Here is a 12849-nt window from a genome sequence, read left to right as displayed (position 1 = left end):
TTATTGGATAACAATAGATATTATTTATTTATTTAAATAAAAGAACATGAGAGAGAAAGAAGGAGATTAGAATAAAATATAATTAAATAAGTTTAAATGATGAATAGTGTATAGCTAAATAAGGAGAAGGATATACCTTTATTGTAGCTTAGCTAAACACCTTAGCTATTATACATCATGTGATGGAGAAGAATTTTAGTGTTTTTAGCTTTGTAATTAACCAATTCAATCACACTCTATTCAATCACACTCTCAATTATAGCTAGTTATTAAATAATTTAATATTTTTTTTATAGAACACACTTTGGTTCCATAAATATACTTTTTATTAAAATAATAATAAAATAGTAACAATGATGATACAATATTAATTGTTGACGCCGTTTTTCGTCAACTTAAATAGGAGAGCAATTAAACAGATATTTGAGCAAATGAACAAAAAAGAACACAGGAGGGATTTAACGTGGTTAATTAGTTAACTCTGCCTAGTCCACGAGTCTATATTATTAAGACTTTGAGGTTTTCTGGAAACTTTTTAGAGAACAATTGCCCAGAGTTTTCCCTTGAGGATCAGTATATCAGTCCCTTACAAATGGTGCTTCTCTCTCTATTTATAGAGAATGTTGCAGAATTCATTCCCACATATCTCAGGAAGATATTCTGTAAATCAATTAATTTAATGCATTATTTCCTACATACACAGAAACGTCCCATGAAGAACGGGATCGAATAACAGATTAAATGATATCCCTTAAATATTGGGATTGTACAACAATAAACATATTCACACATAACTGATTAATTCCGATACGGGATTCATCAAATCTTCGAGATCAGCAGTTGGTATTGAACTCGCCGAGACTATCAGTTGATCATGAGCTCGCCGCCTAGCATCGCCTATTCACGGAACAAGTAGATGTTGACGATGTTATCACATTCGAGCTTACATTTTCCGAGCTTGAGCATCTTGCCTGAAGGCAATCAGGGAAAAATATATACAAGTGTCTTACCATGGCCATTATGAGCTCAGAGCATATTCGAGACTATACATCCTCGAGGTCGTTGTTTACTTCAGAGAGGTCTGACGGATGAATCATATTACGACTGCATATATTTCAAGCTCACACTTGACGAGCCTAGTTTTTGAGGTCATAACTTCCTATCTCAAAATCTGGGTGTAACATTTTGCCCCCTAAAATATATGAGTTCGAATCCCATGAGAAAGAAACTTTTGAACTGCCCTTCTTGGAAAATGTAGCATCAATTGCACTCGAGTGTGGACACGCGTCAGCCAGGTACTGGATGGTCAGAGTACTTGAGTGTCTTTTGCACCATGCGCATGTTCGTCCGCCTGCCAAATTTATGGCGCCATCCTTTCATTTGTTCCTGACCGTTCGATCAGATACCGATTTTGGCCAATGGTCCAGATCAATTCGACGTTTAACATCCTTTGGGGCCTATAAATATGCTTGTCGTCTTCCTCATTTCAGTTTCACGTCTTTGATTTTTTAGAGAAAAAAGAAAAAAAAAACAGAACCCAATTTTTTCAATTCTTGCATGTTCTCCAAACCAAGAAGACAAAACAACGTTGGCTTGTTCGACTCCGTGAGATCGTTCTTGCAACCACTCCTTCGGTCATCAATTTCTCTATACCCACCAGCTACATTGTGTAAGTATCTGACTTGACCCCATATGTTCGTGTATATATTTTGTTTTTCCATGCATGTTTATGTTGTTGTTGTTGCACTTTGGGCACTAGTTTAGTGCTAGAATGCTTTAGTCAATATCGTGTAGTTTTTAGGCTCATCTGATGTTATGGATTTCCAAACCCAGATTTTGCATAAAAGATGCAAATATGGCTTTTACTGTGTTATTTAGATTTCGAATATCATATTGTGTAGACCAAGAAACGGGGTATAGAATTAGGGTTTTCAAATTGCACGTTTTCCAAAAATATCACTTTTTTGAGTAACTGCCAACTTTTTCCCTGAAAATCCGGGATTCTAAAAAATAAATCCACTTTTCCCCCCTTATGTGGAATACACGCTCGGGGCTCGATTCTCTCAATAGCTCAGGTTTCTCCCGAGCCTGATCTCGTTCGTTTGATCGAACTTATTCCATGGTCTCGAGCATTTGAGCTCGAACCATATCAATTTTTATCCTTAATTTCCTGTGTGACTGGCCCTCACCCTTTTTGTTTCTTGCTAGATGTCGCAGAACTTGGAAAAACGGTGGGGGTCAGTACTCGCGATTCCTTATTCCTCGACAACTCCGAGCCCAGAGTCGCCCTTTACTCGGAATCAGCGGCTGATTCGTGAGCACGAATTGAAGTGTGAGCAAGAGGATACTCGAGCTCATTTTTGACGCCAGATCGACGAGGTCGAAGAGAGAAAGAGGAAAAAACTTAGGGTCACAATTTATCCAGACCCGGACCCCGAGCCCAAACCAATTCCTCCCGACCCTACTCTTAAAGTGATGGTCGCTTTTAAACTGGGCGAACTCAAATTTTCACTAATGGAAGAATCAATGAATCATCCATCCACCTTGTAGCCGACCATCATTCCCACCTTGAGAGGAGAATTTGTTGAGGCCGAGCATTATTGGAGCTTGGTTTCCTCATTGGGGAAGATAACCAACATCCTAGCTCGCCATGGCCTAGGATTGTCAGACTCACTAAGGTGTCGAGCGCCGACTTCCAACGAACGTAGCTGTTACGCCCCAGGAGATGGCAATCCCGACAATAAGCTGAAGCTCGCGGCCTGGAGCCACGAGCATAAGAGGGCAGGGGCCTTATTGCCATTGAAGTCCTTTTTTAAGGTCTTTCTGGATTACGTTGGGCTCGCACCCTTCCAACTCTAGATCAACTCATATAGGGTCTTGTCAGCCCTGAGGTCGCTTTACCACGACTTGAAGTGGGAAGGACCTTCACCAAAAGAGATTTTGTATCTCTTTTTCTTGAAAATAAATCCCTCCCTAGCATGGGGAGGAGATGACTTCTACTACCTCTCGAGCCATCCCAAGGAGAAGAAGATCTTCGAGGACATGCCCAACCATCCTCCCAACTTCAAGCTGGCTTTCTTTTAGACGGACAGCCTGGCACCCTCCAGATATTATTCGTTTAGGCGAATCCATAAGCATACGATCATTTTCCTGTCACGCTCGACTTTTGTTTAGCCTCAAATTATCTCATAATGTATTCCATTCTTTCAGCTAACTAACACTGTCCCACTCCCACAGACGCCATGAGGGAGCATAAAGAGACTTTGCTCCAACTTCCATATGGCAGACGCTCACTGTCTTATCTTCTTCACGAAGATAGGCTTCGAGCCTGTGATCTCCTGGAGAAAGACCAATCCACAGACGATATGTAATGCCCTGGATAGCCAAGACTGTTACACTATGTGTTTATAAATGTGCAAGACTTGCTAATCAAGTCATTTAGTTAGAAAAGTGTTAATGAAACTATAATTGAACTAGGGTTAAAAGATTTCGGTTACAAAAGTACATTTTCCATAATCAAACATTTTTATACATGGGATCCCAAAAGTAATAACGTTCAAAAGGCAGCTTACAAAATTTCAGGTTATAAGTATAGCTACTAGCCACTCTAAGGGAAAAACAGACATTTAGGCTTTTCCTGTCCTGTACCATTCTTCAGTTGCGGCGGTCGATCAGCTGATTATGTACATTCAGCCCAAAAGCTCTCCAACTCAAGACTGTTCCACTTTGCCCTTGCCTTTACCTACACCACGCAGCACTCGTGAGGCAAGGCCCAGCAAGAGAACACAATAACAGAGCATAATCAACAATCAAACAATCAGATAACTCATACAGTATAACCATATACTCAACAATCCAAACCATTCACATAACCAGGCATTCAGCATACTAAGCTCATCAAATATCATCAATAACCAATTCATATATTAACCAGGGTCGACGCCCTTAGGTCGCACCCCCTGTTTATCCCACTGACTCCGCCCTGCTTAAACCGAGCTCAGTGAATATTAAGCTGTCCTCAGCTACCAGTGGCCGAGTCGCGCCCTGTGCGCAAATATTGATTCCGGCACTCTTAGGTCGTTTATCATATGTCCCATGGCATAATATCATCTATGACATCATACATATATAAGGATCTCTTAGTCCCGTCATTAACACATAACTAGGAGCAGTTTCTTACCTTTAGGTTCCGATAGCTTGATTAGTGAAACTGACCCTCAGGAACGATCCCATCTGAGCCCTAGCATACACCTAGTCACAGCCATTAATTAGAATCAACAGCAAACTTCAATTCCAAAACCTAGCCTCAGAACCAATCCCGAGCCCTTGGGAAGCCCTAATTCCACCAAACGAGGTGGTGGAATCAAACCCCGAGCCCCCGAGCAAAAACTCTAAGAAATAACCCAAAAATCCTTTTTTGGAAACAGGGTAGCGCTATAGCGCCCTAAAGTGGGCACTATGGTGGCAAAACCATAGCCAAAACTCCCCAAGCACCCAAGCCTAGCACTATAGCGCCCAAGGACTAGCGCTACATCGCTACTTCCAGAACCAAAATGCCCAGATTTTCCTCCTTCGAGTTTCCTCGAACCAAAACCCCCTAAAACCTTTCCAAACCCCAACCATACTTCAAAACAAACCTACCAACACCTAGAACTCACCCCCAAACAACCCAACAACACAAATCCCAACCACATGCACCATCAATCAAAGAAAAGCAAGGTTGAACTCAAAAACTGAAGAACCCAACTAGAAAACTAGAACAGCCCAGAAACTCAAATGTTCAAGCTCAGAATTTCTTACCTAAAGTGGGGAATTCGACCCTAGGTTATCCTCCACATCTCCTTAGATTTCACTCCTCAAAACCCCAGCCTTAGCTCCCTAGAATTCCCATCAAAACTCAGCTCAGAAATCCATTTCAACACCAAAACTAGAAACTGAAGAAAACCTTGAAACTTACCTCAATTGGGTGAGTAACTTCTGCTAATCCTCAAGCTTTATCAAGATCCCAAGTGTGAAGCCTTAGCCTAAAGCCTCCTCTGAATTTTAGCTTCAAATTCCAGATGAAATGGTGAAGAAAAGCCTAAACCGCTAAGAGAAAATACCTTGTTTTTTTTCCCTTCTTTTCTTTTCTTTTTGTCTCTTTTGTTTTCCTTCAGCTTCTCAAGTATTCTACACATTCCACTAAGGCTAAAAAGAAGAGTGTAACTTATCCCTTATTAAGCCAAATGACCACATTGCCCTCCCAATAATAACTAAACCTCTAAATCATTCTAAGGGCATTTTGGTCATTAGTCCTAATTCCCACTAATTCTTCGAGTGTCTTTAATATTTACCGCTTACTTCCCGACACCTAACTAATCACCAATTATTTTCCTCAATAAAAAATAGTCTCTAATATATTATCTAAATTCCCAGAAATACCCCCAGACTCACCCTGAGCCAGGTATAAATCCCCGCCGTGACTTTTCCGTTAAATCGCTCACTAGGATCGCCTTGAGTCACAAGCTGCAGATATATCCACATAATAATGTGGTCTCAACAATTTATCACATATATTTACATTTATGCCCTCAATGGGCCAAAATTACGAATATGCCATTATAACCTAATCAGGGCCTACATGCATACTAGTACACATAGTCATGCATCACATTTATCTAATATAATCATATAAGCATGCTTATTACATAATCATGCATTTAATCATTTAAATCACATATAATCCAGTTATGCCCTCCCATCGCACTAATCAATGCCTTTAAGCCTTATTAGTAATTTTGGGTCGTTATAACTATCCCCTCCTAATGAGAATTTCGTCCTCGAAATTTACCTGAATATCTCGGGATACTGATCCTGCATCGCTAACTCAAGCTCCCAGGTCGCCTCCTCGATCCTACTATTCCTCCATAACACTTTAACTAGAGGAATCGTCTTATTTCGTAGAACTTTATCCTTCAGATCCAAAATCTGAACCGATCGCTCCTCATCAGACAGATCTGTCTGCAATTCTAGGTCTTCATACTTAAACACATGTGTCGTATCTGAGACGTACTTCCGGAGCATGGAAACATGGAATACGTCATGAACTCCTGACAGTGACGGTGGAAAAGCTAACCTGTAGGCCACCTGCCTGATCCTTTCCAGGATCTCAAAAGGCCCGATGAACCTAGGGCTCAGCTTGCCCTTCTTCCCAAATCTCCTCACCCCTCGCAGTGGTGAAGCTCGAAGAAACACGTGGTCCCCAACCTGGAATTCCACGTCTCTACGCTTGGGATCAGCGTAGCTCTTTTTCTGCTCTGTGAGGTGAGCATTCTAGCTCGGATCTTCTCAATAGCTTCATTCGTCTTCTGAACCATGTCCGGCCCCAAATACTTCCTCTCACCCATCTCATCCCAATGAATGGGTGACCTACATCTCCTCCCATATAACATCTCATAGGGAGCCACTATAATCGTTTATTGGTAACTATTATTGTATGAAAACTCAATCAACGGGAGATACTTACTCCAAGATCCCTCAAAATTGATCACACATGCCCTGAGCATATCCTCCAATACCTGAATCGTCCTCTCAAACTGTCCATCAGTATGAGGATGAAAGGTCGTGCTGAACTTCAGTTGATTTCCCATAGCCTTCTGTAAACTACCCTAAAACTTAGAAGTAAAGATAGGATCCCGGTCTAACACAATAGACTTAGGAACCCCATGGAGACGTACGATCTCCCTCACATATAACTCTCCATACTGATCCACTGTATACATCGACCTCACTGGAAGAAAATGAGTTGACTTGGTGTATCTGTCCACTATCATCCACACCGAGTCATGTAGTCCTACTGGCCTGGGTAAACCTCCCACAAAATCCATCGTAATATCCTCCCATTTCCACTTGGGAATACCCAAAGGCTGAAGCAACCCTGCTGGTCGCTGATGCTCAGTCTTCACCTGCTGACAGGTTAAACATCTGGCCACGTACTCCACTACATCCTTCTTCATCCCGGGCCACTAATATAATGCTCGTAGATCCTGATACATCTTCGTAGTAACCGGATGAAGTGAGTACGACATAGTATGCGACTCATCCAATATCTCTCGTCTGATCCCTACATCATCTGGAACACAAATTAGCCCCTAATACCGTAGCAAACCAACCTCAGAAATAGAATAGTCCTTAGCTACCCCCACTAAGAAATTCTCCCTAACCTCCTGTAATTGAGCATCTACAAACTGACCTTCTTTAATCTGCTCTAATAGGGTCGACTACAGAGTAATGTTGGCCAACCGGCCCAGCACCAATTCTATCCCTGCTCTGGTCATCTCATCAGCTAACTCTCTCGAAATCTGGGTAGAACTATACAACTGACCCGGGCCCCTCCGGCTCAACGCATCTGCCACTACATTGGCTTTCCTCGGATGGTAAAGAATACCACAGTCTTAGTCTTTTACCAACTCTAGCCAACGTCTCTGCCTCATGTTCAGGTCCTTTTGTCTGAAGAAGTACTTCAAACTCTTGTGATCGGTGTATATCTCGCACATACAGATAGTGCCGCCATACCTTTAGTGCAAATACCATCGCTGCTAACTCCAAATCATGGGTAGGATACCGCTGCTCATACTCCTTCAGCTGTCGTGATGCATAAGCTATAACCTTCTCGTTCTGCATCAACACACGGCCCAAACCCAACCTAGATGCATCACAGTAGACAACAAACTTCCCTTCCTCCGAAGGAAGACTTAACACAGGTGCAGTAATCAGTCGCTGCTTCAATTATTGAAAACTGTTCTCACACTTGTCTGACCAGACAAACTTCAAATTCTTTCGTGTCAATTCTATCATCAGTGCTACTAACTTCGAGAAGCCTTCCACAAACCGTCTGTAGTAATCTGCCAACCCAAGGAAACTTCAAACCTCCGAGGCGTTCCCTGGCCTCGGCCAATCCCTAACTACCTCCACCTTAGACGGATCCACCTTAATCCCATTCGCTCTAACAATATGTCCAAGAAATGTTACTTCTGGTAGCCAAAACTCGCATTTCTTAAACTTGGTGTAAAACTGGTGCTTTCTCAACCTCTATAGAACCTGTTGTTATCCCCAAAAATTGGAGATCGATGATGTGGCAATAGAGGTGAAAAGTGGAAATGCATGGTCAGTAAGAGACACATTAATAGTCAATAAATACATTGACTCCTCAGAGTTGTGATAAAGTGACCCGGTAGACTGATGAAGAGTTTTGACTGCTTGAGAAGTGTCATGACCGACCAGGCATGACCTTGTCCGACCAGTCACGTGTTTGTCTGCCCAGGAGTGACATTGCTGCCCAGGAGTGACATTGTCCTACCAGCATGCACATGTCCTACCAGCACTGCCATGCTAGAGGAGAGTGCCATGTTAGACGAGAGACATGGCATGCTAGAGGAGATTGCCATGTTAGACGAGAGACATGACATGCTAGAGGAGAGTGCCATGTTAGAGGAGAGACATGGCATGCTAGACCATAGTGCCATGTTAGAGGAGAGGAGTGCATGTCCTACCAGCAAGTGGTCCTACCAGCAAGTGTATGTCCTACCAGCATGCACATGTCCGACTAGCAAGTATATATCCTACCAGCTAAGTGCGTGACTATCCAGTAGAGGTGTGTTCGACTAGCACTTGCATGGGTGGTCAGTAGGAGATATGGGTCGACCAGATAGATGAGGACTAAGTCAAGATTCCCATAAATAGCTTCAACAAGAACCGGTCTTGGCACGCGCGGGAATCTCTCATTCTTCCCACAAATTAGGGGTTTTGTTACGTTTTGAATGTTTTTTATAATTTAAATGTAATAAATATAATAAAATATCCCGATTCTATGGGATATTAGATGTATGATCCTAAGCCTATAAATATATGGCTTATGGGATCAGAAAGGGGCTTCTTCTTCTTTTTAGACTTTTTGGGGAGATTTTGGGTCCGAGTTTTCTAGAGAGAGAAAGTGCTTGTATCTGAAAGAATTCTTATATTCTTGCAATCTGTACTGAAGAAACTCAGTTGGCTCGGTTCATTTGATCTTGAGTACAGATCCATAATGTAACGACCTCCTTTCTTAACATACATATATAGTGTAAAACAAATTTTAACCTAAATACGACAATACTGAAATTCTGAATTTACAAAACTTTATTAAACAATACATAAATAATGTTTTTAACCTCAAACCACACAATACTCACAACTAAATAAAAACTTTATCTTACATACAAATCTTAATACTTTTATAAATCATTTTCGTGGCGTTACTACACCTTAACGTAGAAATGAAAATGTATCCAACTGATAAATTGAAAAGCTTTATGTAAATTACAAAGTTCATGAAATACTTTTAAAGCTTTAAGTAAATGATAAAGTTCACAAAATACTTTTAATGAAATATAATAAAACCAAGTTTCTTGTTTATTTATAAAATAGCATAGCAGAACTCCACTCCCTTCAGGTCAGCCCCATATGTACAGTCATGTTGGCTCCACGTATACTCATCAACGATTTATATTTGGGGCCTCTTACCTACAATACAAAACATTAACTGATGAGCTATGGCTCAGTAAGCAGAATAACTACCTCATATGCATTAAAATAAACGTGCAACATGCTATGTATTCTCTTTCTTTCTTTCACTTTCCTTTCTTTTGGGCCCTAGAGGATGCTGCTGCCGGCATTACATAGGGAATCACATTCCCACCTGAACATAAACATGATAATAGGGAATTTCCCGCATAAACATTCATCATATAGGGACGTACATCTCCCTCCTTACATTTTTGGGACTTAGGTCTCCCAAGCAGCACCTCTACTTTAACGTTTTCAATAACTTGTCTGTGAACATTAAGCGTGCTTATGCATAATATAACATTCTTGAAAATAACTTATGCATAAGAACAATATGACAGATTAACATATAAAGCATATAAATGCACATAAGACACATACAATACTTGTATTGTAGATGAGGATTCTACTTACCTTGCGTCTTGATAAAACAACCGAAATTGTTAGCTTCCTGGTAAAAACACAAACTATTAACTTACATAAAATCTACATGATGTAATTTTAGTTTATAATTGTTGTTATTCTATTTTTCTTTTCTTCTTATTTTATTGTTTATTTTATGTCCAGGCATATGGTCATACTATAATTGTCCATGGCAAGATCCTGGTCTAAAAGTCGTGGTCATGGTCATACGGAAATGTCCAGGTCATAGTATCAGTCCATAATAATAGGGAATAAGGTCATATAATAAAAGTCCAAATAGTCCAAAGTGTGACCATAGCCTATATAAGTTTAGTATTATAAAGATACATAAAAAAATAGTTTATATTTCAATTTTGGCATTTGTAAAATATGACGACATGGTAAAATAATCCATATATAAATTTTAGCATTTTAATGGCATAGTAAAGTAATCTATATAAATTTTGGCATTATAATGGCATGGTAACATAATCCATATATAAATTTGGCATTATAGTAAAATAATCTATATATAATTTTTTTTTTGTATTATAACGGCATAGTAAAATAATCTATATATAACTTTTGGCATTATAACGTCATAGTAAAATAATCTATATATAAATTTTGGCATTATAACGGTATAGTAAAATAATCTATATATAAAATTTGGCATTATAACGGCATAGTAAATTAATCTATATATAAATTTTTGCATTATAACGGCATAGTAAAATAATCTATATATAACTTTTGGCATTATAACGGCATAGTAAAATAATCTATACATATATAATAACTAAATAACTGAAAAGAAAGGCTCGGGAAGAGCTTACCTAAAAGGTTTTCGTAGGCTAGCGTTACGGACAGAACTTCGCCTAGATCTCCGAGGTTTAGAACTTTAGAAGGATGTTAAGAAGATTTTTAGGTATAGTAAGAGAAAGGAAAATGAGGTTTTTGTGATTTCAAGATGAGTTTTGGAAGGGCTATTTATAGGAAAAACTTGGGATACTATTCTAATAAAATATTAAAAATAATAAGCATAGTGGAATAATAACATATTCAAAATATCAAGCATAGTAATTTGTTTAAGTCATCACTGTGTCACTACTGCATCAACATGTGGGACCCATGGGGTGGACCCCGCTGTGGGACCCATGTGGACCCCACTGTGGGACCCACTATGAATAGTACCCGGTGAATAGTAAAAAAATGAAAATTTCCCAATCTTCTTATATTACTTAGTCCAGCATTTTTGACTCACAAACTTTTCTGAAAAAGTTTCTCTAACACCCATAAATTAATTATTCCCACCTGTTGGTTACTTCAACAACTTAGAATTGTTAAAATCCCATAATAGAAAACAACTATACCCCCAACGGTCATGATCACTATTCACCAACGGTCATAAACGGCTAGTTTTTGTCCTATAAATACTTGTTCCTTCAACCATTTATTTGCACAACTTCTTCACCTCTTAACCTTCCATAAAAATTCATCATCAAATCATGAATTTCTCTTTATTTTTCATAACTTTAGTGATTGTTTGCTTGTATTTAGCATCATTCTATGGGTATTATACTAATGAAATGCCCATGAATGTTATAGTTGCATATTCATTAGTTATTCTTCCACTTTACTTAATAGCTCTAGCCTTCGGTTAGCATTGTAATGCACTTAAAAGTATGAATAAAAACATCTTCTCTTATCTTTCATAATTGTTATAATTTGTAAAAAGAAATGGGAGTTACACATAATCACAACTTTAAGTGGATTAGGTTATTACCAACATATTGGGGCTGAACCACTATAAAAATTGCTGTGTTATTTACTTTCTGTTCAAAAATCGTTTGTGTCGTTTTATTTCTCTTGAAGGCTTTATTGTTTTTGACGTTCTCACGTCGTTGGCCAAAAACGCGGTCAACACCTATCGAAGATGAAACTTGTGCTCTGCCTCTGATCTGGAGTACACTAAGATGTCATCGATGAAGACAATAATTAACTAATCCAAAAAGTCCTTGAACACCTTGTTCATTAGGTCCATGAAGGCTACTGGGGCATTGGTCAAACCAAATGACACGACCAGAAACTCATAGTGCCCATACTGCGTTCGGAAGGCCATCTTTGGAATATCCTTATCTTTGATCCTCAGCTGGTGATAACCAGATCGAAGATCAATCTTTGAGAACACCGTCTTACCCTGCAGCTGATCAAACAAGTCGTCAATCCTTGGTAATGGATACTTATTCTTGATAGTTAACTTGTTCAATTCCCTGTAGTCTATACACATTCTCAGAGTCCCGTCCTTCTTCTTCACAAACAAAACTGGAGTACCCCATGGCGAGTAACCAGGCCTGATGAACCCCAAATCTAGAAACTCCTGTAACTGTATCTTCAACTCCTTCGGTTTTGCCGGCGCCATTTTATACGGTGCTCTTAACACTGGCTCTATCCCCGGTACCAACTCAATGAAAAACTGAATCTCCCTGTGCGGTGGCAGCCCTGGTAAGTCCTCAGGTAATACATCCAAAAATTCACAAACCAATCTAGTCTTCTGCGGCCCTGCTGGCGAAACTCTAGTGGTATCCACCACACTACCCAGGAAGCCTATACATCCACCCTGTAGTAAGTCTCTGGCTCTCAGCGCTGATATCCTGGGTACACGGGGTCCACTTACCGCTCCCACAAAGACAAATAGATCCTCGCCCTCCGGCTCAAAGGTCACCATCTTCTTCCTACAATCAATAGTAGCCCCATATCTAACCAGCCAATCCATACCTAAAATCATGTCAAAGTCCTCCATATCTAGCTCAATCAAATCTACTGAAAGTTCTCTACCATCAACTATCACTGGCAGTGCTCCAA

The 12849-nt window shown here is 39.8% G+C and overlaps 1 long non-coding RNA gene across 1 annotated transcript; it reads right to left on the bottom strand.

Moving 5' to 3' along the window:
• Window positions 1-9193: 9193 nt before the first annotated feature.
• LOC133834575 (uncharacterized) lies at window positions 9194-10938 on the bottom strand. Its single transcript, XR_009893374.1, has 3 exons — window positions 10821-10938; window positions 9997-10033; window positions 9194-9540 (listed from the first exon to the last, which is right to left on the bottom strand). It is a non-coding gene; the product is annotated as an uncharacterized LOC133834575 (long non-coding RNA).
• Window positions 10939-12849: the final 1911 nt, after the last annotated feature.

The sequence above is a fragment of the Humulus lupulus genome, chromosome 1 (assembly GCF_963169125.1).
Source record: "Humulus lupulus chromosome 1, drHumLupu1.1, whole genome shotgun sequence".
Classification (NCBI taxonomy): Eukaryota; Viridiplantae; Streptophyta; class Magnoliopsida; order Rosales; family Cannabaceae; genus Humulus; species Humulus lupulus.
This window is presented reverse-complemented; position numbering and strand designations above follow the sequence as displayed.